This window comes from Aedes aegypti, chromosome 3, assembly GCF_002204515.2.
Source record: "Aedes aegypti strain LVP_AGWG chromosome 3, AaegL5.0 Primary Assembly, whole genome shotgun sequence".
NCBI lineage: Eukaryota > Metazoa > Arthropoda > Insecta > Diptera > Culicidae > Aedes > Aedes aegypti.
Window position 1 is genome coordinate 107,353,438 of NC_035109.1, and position 16,699 is coordinate 107,370,136.

Sequence of the window (16,699 nt, forward strand, 5' to 3'; positions counted from 1 at the left end):
TGTTCGACACTCGTAGTCTATTACTGGGCCACGTAACGTTTTAAATCTAATATAACATAAAAACTAGTAAAAAATGGTTGAATTCAAACATCATCGGCAGATAGGCCCTTTTACGAGTCTTCAAACCAGTTAGGCCCTTTAATTGAACATGGTTTCAGTTAGGCCCCTCCAGTTAGGCCCTTTTATTAAACTTAGTTCCAGTTAGGCCCTTTTGGAATTTGTTAATTTTATTGATTATTGAAGTGATTTTCAAAGTTTTAGAACAAAATCAATCGATTATGTGAGAAAATCAACACTGAATATTGAAAATTCTTTATTGAAGATTCAGTACTATATTGATTATTCATATTTCAACCCCTTTCTCCTATTCACTAGTTTTATGCTTGTGTTCGACACTCATAATACTCTACTAGGTGGCCCATAACGTTTTAAATTTTAAATAACAAAACAACTCGTGAAAATGGTTGAATTCAAACATCATCGGCAGATAGGCCCTTTTACGAGTCTGCAAACCAGTTAGGCCCTTTGATTGGACATGGTGCCAGTTAGGCCCCTCCAGTTAGGCCCTTTTATTAAACTTAGTTCCAGCTAGGCCCTTTTGGAATTTGTTAATTTTATTGATTATTGAAGTGATTTTCAAAGTTTTAGATCAAAATCAATCGACTAGGTATGTGAGAAAATCAACATTGATTAATAAAAATTCTTTATTGAATATTCAGTACTATATTGATTCCTATTTCAAGCCCATTCTCTTTTTTACTAGTTTTATCATAATCTTAATGCGAAGTTAGTTGGAAAACTGATTTTTTATCCTGAAAAAAAAAAATTAATTACATTAAAAATTTTGAATAATTTTTATTTGTTAATTTTTATTTGTTGCCTCTAGTTGTGGATCGAGTTCCAAAAGTCGCGATTTTCACAAAAACAAATTCGTTTGTTTTTGTAACAGCCCTGCAAGAATTCTTCTTATACTTCTTCTTGGCATTACGTCCCCACTGGGACAGAGCCTGCTTTTAAGCTTTGTGTTCAATGAGTACTTCCACAGTTATAAACTGAGAGCTTTTTTTGACAAGTTGCCATTTTCGCATTCGTATATCGTGTGACAAATACGAAGGTACTCTATATTCAGGAAAGTAAAGGAAATTTCCATTACGAAAAAACCTGGACCGACCGGGAATGGAACTCAGATACCTTCAGAATGGCTCTGCTTTGTAGCCGCGGACTTAAACTGCTCGGCTAAGGAAGGCTCTCAAGTATAAAACAAGTAAAAAAGTGAATGGGTTTGAAATAGATATAATAAATAAGGTACTGAACCTTCAACCGAGAATATCCAACATTTAGCTATTAAATTGTTTTCTCTCGCTTTATTTTATTTAAAAACTATGAAAATCACTTCAATAAGCAATAAAATCAACAAATTCCAAAAGGGCCTAACTGGAACTATGTTTAATAAAAAGGCCTAACTGGAGGGGCTTAACTGAAACCATGTCCAATCGAAGGGCCTAACTGAAAGGGCCTAACTGGTTTGAAGATTCATTGAAGGGCCTAACTGCTGATGATATTTGAATGCAACCATTTTCACGAGTCGTTATGCTATTTGAGATTACTAGCGTTCTGGGCCACGTAATAAACCATAATGAGTGTCTAACACAAGTATAAAACTAGTAAAAAAAAAGTGAATGGGTTTGAAATATCAATAATCAATATGTTGCTGATTTTGTATAGAATAGTTTCCAATACTTAGCTTGTATGATATTGTGTTGTTTTCTCACATAATCATTAAATGTTGTCGAAGAATTATGCAAATCACTTCAATAATCAATAAAATTAGCAAATTCAAAAAGGGCCTAACTGGTTTGAAAATTCGTAAAAGGGCCTATCTGTGGATGATGTTTGAATTGAACTATTTTTACAAGTTGTTGTGCTATTTCAAATTCAAATCGTTGTGAGTCACGTAATAGACCATTATAAGTGTCGAACACAAGGGGTTATCCGAAAATGACGTCCATCAATTGGGGCCTCCTCCAATGGGGGGATGTACGAATATGTGACAGTGCATGGATTGGGTATTAGAAAAAGCGTGACAGAGGGGGTAGAAGGGTTCTAGAAATCCCGAAAAACCATGGACGTCATTTTTGGATCTTCCCCAAGTATGAAACTAGTAAAAAGCGAATGGGTTTGAAATAGGAATAATCAATATGGTACTGAATCTTCAACCAAAAATTTCCAATATTAAGCTATTATATATTTTTTCACATAATCGCTAAATTTTGTTCAAGATTTATGCAAACCAATTCAAAAATAAATAAAATTAGCAAATTATAAAAGGGCCTAACTGAAACCATGTTCAATCAAAGGGCCTAACTGAAAGGGCCTAACTGGTTTGAAGATTCATAAAAGGGCCTATCTGCCGATGATGTTCAAATTCAACAATTTTTACGAGTTGTTGTGTTATTTGACATTTGAAACATGATGGGCCACGCAACAGTCTTTAATGGGTGTCGAACACAGGTATGAAACTAGTAAAAATGCGAATGGGTTTAAAATAGGAATTATAAATATGGTACGGAATCTTCAATTGAGAATTTCTCAATGTTTACGTTTTGCAGATAGGCCCTTTTAAAATGTTACGCTAGTATTAGTTAAAATTTGACATTTCAATAGTTATTTTCCCCTCAAATGGTTAAATTGAACATCGCAGTCGACCAATTTGAGCTTTGACAGTCGAGTAGTTATTTCAGAACAAAGTTGACAGATGGTTAGTTATTCTCAAATTCACGGGAGCGAAAAATAACTTTCGAACTGTCAAGTTTAACCATGCTCCAGAGCAGGTGAACTGGTGAAACGGTTCACAGCCTAAATTACCCAAAATCAAGGTATCTAGGTGCCCAAAATAATAAAACTGGATGGAACACAGCAAAAAAAGTTGCATCGAAGCCGCTGTAACCTGCACGGAGAAATCAGACTACCCAAAAAATAAGTTCTTTTTACTCAAATTTGGGTAAACTGCCTTTAGTTTTTACCCACGGTTGGGTTGTTTTGCCTCTCTCGCAACAGCAATGACAGAGAGAGACGCACCGACCCAGCGTCGAAGTTCAATGGAATAAGCCAAATTTGGGTTCTTTCGAGTTTACCTAACGTTAAGTTGTTTTAACCCATCACGGAGACTTCGAAAGCTACCGCTGGGTAGATTTTTTTTTTTGCACTGCGTTGTTTGTTTTGCCGCTGTCAAATGGAAACAACCTAATGATAGGTACAGTCAACTTTCGTTCGTTGCACTAAACCCGTGGCCCACCTAGTGAAAGACTTTCACTAATCGGGCTAAGTTTTGCGCTGTCAAATAACCGATTACAATAGAAATTCAGCGCTACCAACATTGACCAATAACGGTTTATGTCAGAAAGTGACATTTGCCTTCGTTTTAAGTGGGCTATGGCCCACTTAACGGGAGCCCAATTAAAACGAAGTGCAATTAAACGTAGTGCAAGGAACGAAATTCGACTGTATATATCAGTTAACCCAAATTTGGGTTATCCCACGGAAGAGCCGAATTGCGTCAAAAGAAGTCAAAGTTGGGTTGATTTGTGGCTCCGTGTGAGAGAGAGGAGACCAACACGCTAACTCTGAAGTACCCATTAATGAGTACTTTCGTACCCATTTCCTACTAAAGTGGTTTAACTCATTAAATGAGTAAGGTACACTTACCCATTAAAGAGTATCGAACACGAACTTCAAAACATGGGTATTTTTACTCCTGGTTAATTTTGAAAAAATGGGTAAAAATGCCTCATGATTTTGCTGATTTTGCTCTGGATTCAGGTTAAGAATTGAGACATTGGAAAATCAAGTTGAAAAACAAGTCTCAGTACAATATAAATGAATTACGTATTTATTATGCCATTTGTTGCGTTCACATATCACAATGCTTTTTTCTTTGTTTTTTAATTTGTAGGATACTCCCGATACTCTTTCTCGGTTTTCCATCTTTGCACATTGGATATCGGCTCCTCGAACTGTTGTGCCGCATCAGTATCCGGGTTCTGTTGAATAAATAAAGAACACAATAGTCCTCTAAGCAAACAAAAACCATCTCAGAAACTACTTACCTTTAAAGATATTTCCTGAATATGATTTTTAGCCAGCTATTACAATAATTCCGATCAGTGAAGCGTATAATACATTTTTTATGCTATTGTCGCTTCGCTGTTACATTCACATGCAGGAGGTATCAAAACATTCATGTGTGACATTCAGGTTGCTGCTGATACATTCCTACTGCAGCCATGAATGTATTACTTGACATGGATAAGAGTAGCGTGCCATTCTTCTCAGCCTACCTTGAACGTTATGCTGTCGTGGATAACGGGAATGCAAAGTTTTTTAATTTTCCGTACAAAAGCTATTGCGTGGGGGAGGTTGGATGTTTAAAATTGGCAATTTTTGCGTTGCATAATATTGAATCATTCCTTATGACGTTTTCTTGCAGTGTTCTCTTGTTGTTGTTTGACAGGGATTTTAACCCGAAGGTCATTCGTCCCTTAAAAGTGTTCTCTTCAGCATGCGGTTTCACTGCTGCGTTAGGTAGCGTCCATAAATGACGTAGAAATTTCGACACCCGCTCCCCCATCGCAGCCTATTTTCTCATATCTAATATATCCTTTCTCCCCCTAAAATGCTACGTCATTTAGAGATGATCCGGTATTGGAATTATGGACCAATGCAATTTTCTAGTTTGACGTTTGAGCGGTGCCGAATTCACTCGTTGCCATGGTATAACACGGCACCGCCCAAACGTCAAATAGTGATCTCATACATCGGTCCATAGAGAGTGTTCATTGGAAGCAACAAAAAAGAGGCACAAATGGTTGGTTGATTTTTTGACGTTTGCTCCTACTCTTTTTTTCGTAGGTTTCTGTTTCGTACCGATCTCGCCGATCTGCCAATAAACCACGTGGCTATTAATGGTGGAGAAAGAGAAAGGGATTTGTCTGGCAAAAGATCATGATTGACACCTCAAGCTAGTGTGGCTGGTTGACACAAGGATCAAAAGAAACAAACATTTCAATCGGTGCTCATTGTGAGTGGCATATTATGAAAATACAGGTTAACGTCTACTACAGTAATTCAATGCAACCATGAAACATTTATAGCTAAGCAAAAAAGTCACAGTCGCGCGTGACTTTTATTTTCAGTATCGCTTGAATGTTTTTGATGCATGAAGGTAGTGGTAGTCAATGCGTGATTGTCACGCTCACTACAGTTTTTGACGGTACATTCTCGTTCACTGATTCCGACATCGACAATAGATTTTTTTATCACCGACGAAAACATGACTGCGAATTCTATTTCAAAATGGAGGTGCTGCTCGTTAAACTATCCCGCGTATTATTTACCCATCATTGTAAAACGAATAGGAACTTCCTCATGGGGAATAAGTACCCTTTTTGTGACATTTAAAAATACCCTTTTTCTGACAACTCAGTACTGGTAATAAAAATGGGTATTTGGAACTCATTTAATTGCAGAGGCGTCGCGTGGCCTTATTATCAACCTGTGCACTTCTTAAATAGTGTTATTTTATTTATGCTATTATTATGTATACCTTTTTATGTTGAAAGAAATGTGTAACCAGTGGTTACTAAACTTCGTGTTAAAATATAATTTGCTTCTAGTCTTCCAATTGATTGAGCTTTTGAGATTACACATGGAAATCGGGTTGTTTAGTTTAATTTTTCAATTCAAGCAATTTTAAATATGTATATTGTAAATATGAATATGAAATTATTTCTAATCATGCGGGTCATCAGTGACAATTTAAATAGCACTGGATTCTAGCTAATTATTGAAATACAGGACTATGATCATACCCCATATATTGTTAAATGAGGCGAATAAAAACACTATTCAGTAAATATCAGTCCTTTTTTTCATTTCAATGCAAAAATAAACACTTTTAAGTGCATCTCGAAGAAAAAATCAAATATGTTCACTTGATAATAAAAGTAAAATTCTTAAAAATAATATCAACTTTAAATCATTTTCGTATTCGGAAAAATGGCGGATATCAAAAATGTTTGAGATTTTATTATTTAATTTTTATTTTTTATTGAGAGATGTAGCCATTTTCAATTTAAAATAGTCTATCAATACTGTATTAGTATTGAACTAATGAAACAAAAAATACTTCAGTGGTTTATTTTTAAGATTATCATTACATAATAGTAGCATTTCTAACTATAGGTCACTTTATTTCTATTCGCCCACTTTTTCTGTTCAACAGTTTTTACGACATCATTACATAAAATTAATAGAGGATCGGTTTCATCGTGTAACTTATGTCGTTTTTCTTTATTTGCACCGCCTGCACCGTTTTCCCACCGGTGTAGCAAAAGAATAGAGATATAAAACTATAGAGGACGAATGTCGCTGCTGTTCCCTTTGTTCTTGCTCAGAAACATACCGGGTACATAAGTGTCAAACTGCATACTTTTTCGCGTTGACATTTATAGCCCCGCCGAATCCCACCGGTCGAGGATCTTTTCGGGTTGGAAATTTTCTCGACTTCCCAGGGCATAGAGTATCTTCGTACCTGCCACACGATATACGCATGCAAAAATGGTCATTGGCAAAGTAAGCTCTCAGTTAAAAACTGTGGAAGTGCTCATAAGAACACTAAGCTGAGATGCAGGCTCTGTCCCAGTGGGGACGTAACGCCAGAAAGAAGAAGAAGAAGAAGAAGTATGCCAGTAAGTACTACATTAAAAACATTTTATTTAAGTCAAATTTTCCGAAATTTGCGCATAGTCACCAACAAAAAACATGAGTCCCAACAAAATAGAATCAGCAGCGGCTGGAGTTTTTAGATCTCATAATTTAAACTGGGATCACAGAATCTCTAGTACTATATTTAAAAAAAAAGTCGATTGACAAGAATCCACATTGATTTTTCATTAGGATTGTAATGCAATGATCGATTTAAGTTGCTCTTTTCGTATTATTACAATAAAAAACTGATTCATCTGTTGCACCGTGAGCTAGAAACATTGCGGAAGTATAAGTTTTGGCGAAGTTATTACCCAGAGAGAGAGGATCGATGAAGTCAAATAAGTCTTCGCAGTATTGAAATGAGAAAATTCTGAATTTTATGTTGTACGTTGATCCAAATCACGTGCAACGAAGCAACCTAGAATAAATTCAAATTAATCAAAGCAATCATGTTAAACTATCCAAATAAAATTTTCTTCAGTCTCTGTTCATTAGTCATCCAAACCAGTCGGTTTTTAATTATTACTGCCACCTGCAACAGGTTATGGGCCTGAGCGAGTAATTTTTTTTTTCCACGAGCCGAATATTCTGGAAGCAAAATGGACGGAAGCCGATTCAGCCTGCAAAAGCTGAACAACGCCAATTATTCAAGCTGGCGCTTCAAGGTGGAACTTCTGCTGGTCCGGGAAGAACTTTGGCGTTACGTGACACCAGGTGAGAAACCGGAAGCGGAAGCAGAAGCGGTTTGGGCCGCTGGAGATGCCAAGGCCAGAGCTACCATCGGGTTGCTGATCGAGGACAATCAACACGCATTGATCCGGTCGTCGAAAACCGCGAAGGAAGCTTGGACGGCGCTTCAAAACCACCACCAGAAGGCCAGTCTAACGTCGAAGGTCTCGATGTTGAAGCGAATCTGCGACAAGCGCTATTCGGAGGGAGAGGATATGGCGGAGCATATTTTCGGCATGGAGGAGCTGTTCAGTAGCCTGGCGAATGCCGGACAGCAGCTGGAGGGAAATCTCATGGTCGCGATGATCCTGAGAAGCCTGCCAAGCACGTTCGACACCCTGACTACCGCCCTCGAGAGCCGTTCGGACGACGAACTCACCTTGGAGCTTGTCAAGCGGAAACTTCTGGATGAAGCAGCGAAGAAAAACGTGTGCGGTTCGGATTCCGCGATGAAAGTTGGACAAGGTAAGAAGAAGAAGCCTCTGGCCTGCCACTACTGCAAGAAAGTGGGCCACATTCAAAAGGAATGCCGTCAGTATCTACGGGACACCGAGAGGGAAACGAAATCAGGTAAACCAGTGATGCCCACATCAAGACAGGATAGCACCGTGTCGTTTGCGTTTCTGGCCTGCGGAAGCGAAACTGAAAACGGAGTCAAGCCTTGGATCGTGGACTCGGGCGCGACAAGCCACACCGTCGCGAGCCGAGAATTTTTCGTGGAGCTGCAAGAGAGCGATGTGAAGCACGTTACGCTGGCCGACGGGAAGAAGGCGATTGTGGAAGGAGAAGGTCCCGGCGTGATCCAGTGCTACGACGACAAGGGTAAGCAGACCGAAATCAAGCTGTCCAAAGCGTTGTACACACCCACGTTAGCGATGAACCTTTTGTCTGTTCCGTCGTTGGCGCAGAAAAACGCAACTGTTATTTTCGACGTCAACGGTTGCCGGGTGATGCATGGCAACCGAACCGCTGCCATAGCAACGCTCAAGCAAGGTTTGTACTACTTGAAGCAACCAAGCGAAGTCATCCTCCTGGCGGACGGGAATCATCCGAAGGGCTGCATGCACGAATGGCATAGGAAGTTTGGGCATCGTGACCCCAATACCATCGTTCAAATGGAGAAGAAGCACCTGGTCGACGGTTTGCGTATTCGCAAATGTGAAGCAAACGAAATCTGCGAGTGCTGCTGTAAGGGTAAAAGCACCCGTACGCCTTTTCCCAAGGAATCGAAATCCCGTTCAAAGGCGCCCCTGGATCTCGTGCACACAGACGTGTGTGGTCCGGTGGAAGTACCGTCGGTAAGTGGAAAACGATATTTCATGACCATTATCGACGATTTTTCGAGGTTCTGCGTGCTGTACTTGCTGAAGGAGAAATCAGAAGTGGCAGACAAGATCATCGAATTCGTGGAGGCGTCCAAGACCCAATTTGGCCGCAAACCAAAGGTGGTACGCTCCGATCAAGGAGGAGAATACAGCAGCGAGCGACTCCATTCGTTCTACCGACGGGAAGGTATCAAGGTACAATACACGGCGGCATACAGTCCGCAACAAAACGGTGTTGCTGAACGACGAAACCGCTACCTCATCGAGATGAGTAGGTGCCTCCTATTCGACGCCGAGCTGGAACAGTGCTACTGGGCGGAAGCGTTGAACACGGCGGTTTACCTACAAAACATTTCGCTGTCAAGACCGGTTGCAGTCACGCCGTACGAGTTGTGGCACAACCGAAAACCGGATGTTAGTCACCTGCAAGTGTTCGGTTCCCGTGCATGGGTGCACATACCAAAGCAGAAGAGGAAGAAGCTCAATCCAACGGCGGAAAAGATGATCTTTATTGGGTATTCGCAAGAACACAAGGCGTACAGGTTCCTGCATAAGGCAACGCGGAAGGTCTACATCAGTCGAGATGCGAGGTTTGTCGGGGGCGAACCAGGACAGCCCACCGAAAACGTTCAGGAGGAGAATACCGTCGAGTACCAATCGACACTCAAGCCTACCATAGTGAGCGCACCGTCGAACGAGATTATCGATGACGACCGAAATGAAGATGACGACGGCGAAGGGTATGATACGGCTGCTGGCGAGTCGAATGAAGAATTCACCGATAGCGATGACGAGGTCAGTGTTAGAATTGAATCTCCAATTGAACCCAGACGATCCATGAGGACAACGAAAGGAGTCCCACCAGAGCGGTACCGGCAAGTAACTGGTTTGACCAGCGATTCTACGAGCGAACCCCGGAGCTACATCGAAGCAATCCAGTGTCCGGAAAAGGAAGAATGGCAGAAAGCGATGAAGGAAGAAATCCTGTCATTGCAGGAACACCAAACGTGGGAGTTGGTACCCCTGCCACCCGGAAAGAAGACCGTTGGATGTAAGTGGACGTACAAGAAGAAGCAGGACGAAAGCGGCAATACAGTGCGATACAAGGCCAGGTTGGTCGCACAAGGTTTCACCCAACAATATGGTACAGACTACGATGAGGTGTTTGCACCTGTTGCGCGGCAAACCACCCTTCGTACGCTTCTGACCATCGCCAGCCGAGACGATATGGTAGTGCAACACATGGACATCAAGACTGCCTACCTATATGCCGATCTGAAAGAAGAAGTCTACATGCGACCGCCTCCAGGTGTGAAGACGAATGACAAGGTTTGCCGGTTGAAACGCAGCATCTACGGACTGAAGCAGTCAGCACGTGTCTGGAACCGGAAGATAGACGACACCTTCAAGAAAATGGGATTCCATTCTTCGTCGTCCGATCCCTGTCTGTATGTGAGAGAAGAAAATGGTAAGCGAAGTTACATTTTAATTTATGTTGACGACATGGTCGTGTGCTGCCACTCGAAACGTGAGTTCGAAGCAATATCGAAGGCGCTGGCGAAGCAATTCAAATTTTCCAGCCTGGGAGAAATTCGAACGTTTCTTGGAATCCGCATCGAGAAGCAAGACGGCCACTACACCCTGAATCAAGCCGGGTACATCGACAAGATCGTGGAGCGGTTTGGGCACGAAAACGCGAAGCCATCCAAAATTCCGCTTGACCCTGCTTACGTAAAGCAAAAGGAGGAGGAAGAACTGCCCACCAATGAATCGTACCGCAGTTTAGTGGGAAGTTTGCTGTACGTTGCGGTCAACACGCGACCGGACATCTGCCTTAGCACTTCGTTACTCGGCAGAAAGGTTTCGAAGCCAACCAACCGTGACTGGACCGAGGCAAAGCGGGTACTGAGGTACCTCAAATCGACGAAGCAGTTATATCTCCATCTGGGATCCAAAAATGAAGATTTGGAATGTTTCGTCGATGCTGATTGGGCCGGAGACGAAGGAGACCGAAAATCCAACTCCGGGTTTCTTATCAAGTTTGGCGGTGGTCTGGTAAGTTGGGGCACTCGCAAGCAAACCTGCGTTGCGCTTTCTTCTACAGAAGCTGAGTTCGTGGCCCTGGCAGAGGGATGCCAGGAACTGCTGTGGATGCGAAAGCTTTTGGAAGAACTCGACGAGCAACCAGGTTCTCCAATCGTTGTGTGGGAGGACAACCAATCCTGCATCAAGATGGTCGAATCCGATCGTTTGCAGAAAAGGTCCAAGCATATCGACACCAAACATGCCTTCACCCGGGATCTCCAGCAACAAGGCATCATCGGCCTACGTTATCTACCGACCGACAAAATGGAAGCCGATCTGATGACGAAGCCGTTGGAACGTGTGAAGTTGGAGCGACACCGGGATGCAATCGGAGTCCGAGGCAATCTGGACGCCGATCGTTAACCGTTGACTTCGTTGAGGAGGAGTGTTGTACGTTGATCCAAATCACGTGCAACGAAGCAACCTAGAATAAATTCAAATTAATCAAAGCAATCATGTTAAACTATCCAAATAAAATTTTCTTCAGTCTCTGTTCATTAGTCATCCAAACCAGTCGGTTTTTAATTATTACTGCCACCTGCAACATTTTAAACATGTTTTATTGAATTACGAAACATGTATTATGGTATCAATTCCCAGGAAAAATGAATTTATTTTCATATACCGAACATTTATTTTCGTCCACGGCATAGTCAAGTAAACTACACAAAACACAAACGAATCTGATATTTTCGAATCCCAAACAGAAAATCATGAATAACAGCAACAGCTGTTCTATCTGGTTGAAAAATGTCATTTTGTTTTGATTGACGTCGTCACAAACACCATCATACGCTATCAAAACATTGCACCGAAACCGTTCTATTTTCCGGTGACAATTGTTACACTCGCGTGGTGCACCGTCGGGAATAATCGAAAACGACATTAGTGCACGCATTATGAACAATGCTCGCTTTCAAAACACTTTACAAGCGTGAAGATGCTGGCGATGACGGAGGGCGCTCTCCATTCAATTTTCTGGTTGTCATCTAATTGACCATCACAAGTACCACCGCGGTAATGCTGTATGTGAAAAGCGAGATTTTGACCCAGGAAACAACAAAAAACAACAGCGTGAGTGCCAACTTGAAAAAACTTCCTACCGTCAGCCGTCTGAAAAATCACGCTTGCACTTCACACCACAAGCGCGGTGATACTAAAAGCGCGAATGCCAAAAGAGAGCAAGCAAAATGAATCTCTCTCGTGGACTTATTTCTCTCTTGTCTTTCCATCCGCACGCTCGCACGTATCGAATTTGTTGATGTAGCAAAACTGTGCACCGGTCAAAGTTGACGCTTTGGCTACTTACACACTGGCATTTGTAGTTCAAAAAGCATTCTACCACATATACAGGATTGCGTGTACGATACAAGGCTACACGTTGCCCGAGGAGAGTGCACGCGTTGGGATTCATCGTCACAGCAGAAACGAGTAGCGTGGAACAAAGTGTTACGCTTGCGCAGCATGCATCGCGCTGAGCGCGCGTCGCATGAAACTTTTGCATTTTTTGCATAGCAAACATTTAGCAGTTGATATGTAAAAATTGCGTCGCAAGCTATTGGCAATAAAGGTAATTGAAACAGGCTAAATTTTGTTAAAATAATTATTAAAAAGAACTGTAAAAGCAGTGTATATTGTATGTGGTCAGGATGAACAAGTTGCCACCTGTGCAGTGCACATGTTGCACATGCGGACGCGACGCCTCTGTTTAATGGGTACTTCAGAGTTAAGCCTGATTTGCTGCTGAACAGGAATCGCTAAAGAATTTTCTCTCCGATTCCTTGCAGAAATTTTCTACAGCGACTCCCGTTTGAACTGACATCTCTTTTCAACTGCGTACTGCGATCAGAAAAAAAGCGCATTCTTGATCGATTCCTTGCAGAAATTTCCCATGCATCAAGATAGGCCGAGAAATTACTTGTCAGCAGCGAATCGGGCTTTAGCGTGAAGATTGATTGAAGGGAGGTTCAGTGATCTAAGCAGTCAGTGGGTGCAAAGTAAGTGTTGCAGGCGGCAGTAATGGACCGATACACGAGTTCACGAATTTGACGTTTGAGCGGTGCCGAATTCACTGGTTTCCATGGTTACGTAAATAACACGGCATCGCTAAACCGTCAAAATGTGCACCCGTGCATAGGTCCATAATTAAAAACCGACTGGTTTGGATGACTAATGAACAGAGCCTGAAGAAAATTTTATTTGGATAATTTAACATGAATGCTTTGATTAATTTGAATTTATTCTAGGTTGCTTCGTTGCACGTGATTTGGATCAACGTACAACACTCCTCCTCAACGAAGTCAACGGTTAACGATCGGCGTCCAGATTGCCTCGGACTCCGATTGTATCCCGGTGTCGCTCCAACTTCACACGTTCCAACGGCTTCGTCATCAGATCGGCTTCCATTTTGTCGGTCGGTAGATAACGTAGGCCGATGATGCCTTGTTGCTGGAGATCCCGGGTGAAGGCATGTTTGGTTTCGATATGCTTGGACCTTTTCTGCAAACGATCTAATTCGACCATCTTGATGCAGGATTGGTTGTCCTCCCACACAACGATTGGAGAACCTGGTTGCTCGTCGAGTTCTTCCAAAAGCTTTCGCATCCACAGCAGTTCCTGGCATCCCTCTGCCAGGGCCACGAACTCAGCTTCTGTAGAAGAAAGCGCAACGCAGGTTTGCTTGCGAGTGCCCAACTTACCAGATCACCGCCAAACATGATAAGAAACCCGGAGTTGGATTTTCGGTCTCCTTCGTCTCCGGCCCAATCAGCATCGACGAAACATTCCAAATCTTCATTTTCGGATCCCAGATGGAGACATAACTGCTTCGTCGATTTGAGGTACCTCAGTACCCGCTTTGCCTCGGTCCAGTCACGGTTGGTTGGCTTCGATACCTTTCTACCGAGTAACGAAGTGCTAAGGCAGATGTCCGGTCGCGTGTTGACCGCAACGTACAGCAAACTTCCCACCAAACTGCGGTACGATTCATTGGTGGGCAGTTCTTCCTCCTCCTTTTGCTTTACGTAAGATGGGGTCAAGCGGAATTTTGGATGGCTTCGCGTTTTCGTGCCCAAACCGCTCCACGATCTTGTCGATGTATCCGGCTTCAGGGTGTAGTGGCCGTCTTGCTTCTCGATGCGGATTCCAAGAAACGTTCGAATTTCTCCCAGGCTGGAAAATTTGAATTGCTTCGCCAGCGCCTTCGATATTGCTTCGAACTCACGTTTCGAGTGGCAGCACACGACCATGTCGTCAACATAAATTAAAATGTAACTTCGCGTTACCATTTTTTTCTCTCACATACAGACAGGGATCGGACGACGAAGAATGGAATCCCATCTTCTTGAAGGTGTCGTCTATCTTCCGGTTCCAGACACGTGCTGACTACCTCAGTCCGTAGATGCTGCGTTTCAACCGGCAAACCTTGTCATTCGTCTTCACACCTGGAGGCGGTCGCATGTAGATTTCTTCCTTCAGATCGGCATATAGGTAGGCAGTCTTGATGTCCATATGTTGCACTACCATGTCGTCTCGGCTGGCGATGGTCAGAAGCGTACGAAGGGTGGTTTGCCGCGCAACAGGCGCAAACACCTCATCGTAGTCTGTACCATATTGTTGGGTGAAACCTTGTGCGACCAACCTGGCTTTGTATTGCACTGTATTGCCGCTTTCGTCCTGCTTCTTCTTGTACGTCCACTTACATCCAACGGTCTTCTTTCCTGGTGACAGGGGTACCAACTCCCACGTTTGGTGTTCCTGCAATGACAGGATTTCTTCCTTTATCGCTTTCTGCCATTCTTCCTTTTCCGGACACTGGATTGCTTCGATGTAGCTCTAGCGTTCGCTCGTGGAATCGCTGGTCAAACCAGTTACTTGCCGGTACCGCTCTGGTAGGACCAAAGACAAATTAAAGACCTCCATGTCCCTTGCAGTTGCCCAAAATTTTATGGCTCATAAGGTAATCTAGAATGCCGTGAAAAGTGTACTGTGATCTGTCAAACTTGGGTACCTTTTACACTACCGAGGGACCAAATGCAGTACTAGAAGTGGTACACAATCTGAGCCCGAGTGGGACGGACCTGGTCCTAGTCATAAAATTTTGGGCAATTGCAAGGGACATGGAGGTCTCTATTTGTCTCTGGTAGGACTCCTTTCGTTGTCCTCATGGATCGTCTAGGTTCAATAGGGTCCTAAAATGTTTAATGAAATCTTGTTTTCATTTGATATTACGAAAGAGCATGTTACTGCAACTACTTTAGCATTTTTTCCCGCTCAAATATCGGATAAATCATATTAAAACTTGAATTTAAAAATTGGATCCATAAATGAACCTTGACACTTGAGATCATGTTTGACGTTCGCTTAGTCGACAAAAATACCACAGGGGTTCAACTTTTTAACACCGGGGTTGTTCTTTTCTGACATTTCGGAAGGGACACGGAAAACAAAATACACCCAAAATTTGAGTTTAAACCAAGGGGTGTGACAAAATTTTAAAAAAACTTAAAAAATGTTTTTTGGGCTTAAACCATTGAAAAACATTAGAAAATTGAGTAAACATATGTTCTTGACCTAAACTTATGCGTTTGGCACTAAAATTGGGACAGGGCTTTAGGACCCTATTGGAGATTCAATTTTTATACTGACCTCGTCATCGCTATCGGTGAATTCTCACGCAACTTTTCAAAACGGCCTAAGTAACAAATGTGAACAAATCGAGATTATAGCTAAGTATGCTATTTCCCTCAAGAAAAGTAAAGAAATTTCTTGACTGAATGGGTCAAAAAATTTCCTACAGGGAGCCTCATTTGAAATGACATTTCTTCTCAACTGCGTACTGCGATCAGAAAAATGTGATTTTCTGGACCATTTCTGGGAAGAAATTTCCCACGCATCGAGATAGGCGATTTCTTTTCTTGTCAGTAGCAAACCAGCCTTATCATTGCAAATCATTTGCGTTGCACCACTTAGCAGCACACTAGAACACTCGTTCTGATATATTAACTTCAAATTAATCTATTAAAAGCTTAACAAAATGACCAATGTTCAAAACTGCATCGTTTTTAATTAATTGTTACATTGGACCTTTGATCAGAGAACCAACCACATGTCCTATGTAACATTTATGAATAAACACGATTCTAATGTTACATTGGACATTCCTGAATAAAGCTTTGGAATGGAGTTTAAAAGGTAGAATGATTTGTAGAAGCATGTCTGAGACACTACTTAGATGTATAGAATGCCATAATAACTGCTTCTCAATCATTTCAGTCGATATTTTCAGAGTCGCCCTGCCTCGCAAAATTGAAAACGCTCAAGTGACAAAAAGGGAATGAGTTACACAAAACTGTATTTTGGTCTTTTTACCAAACCATGTTTTACCGTTTCGCTGGATTGGATCAGCTGCAACTTCTCTTTTCATATTATTAGCGCATTGCATGCATATAGGGGAATGATATTGAGCACAAGATTGAGCATCATGATGTCATTGTATCAATCTGATTCAGATGCATGGTCGATCAAGCATATAAATATGCTTCCCGGCAGCAACACGAGCAACGTACATGCGCGACTTGCTCACACATATTTGCAGAGCGATCAATCACCGAAGAGAGGAGAAGCTGTATGTATTTGTTAGGCGTGGGCTCCTTTCTCAGGTTCCTACAACAAGATGGACGGCGTCGTCATCTTCATCATTCCCCACCGCAATTTCTTGTTTCAACCGACGGCTGGTGCTGATTGCAACACAGCCGTCACCACCACCACGTCATGCAGTGGGAAACTCACACATG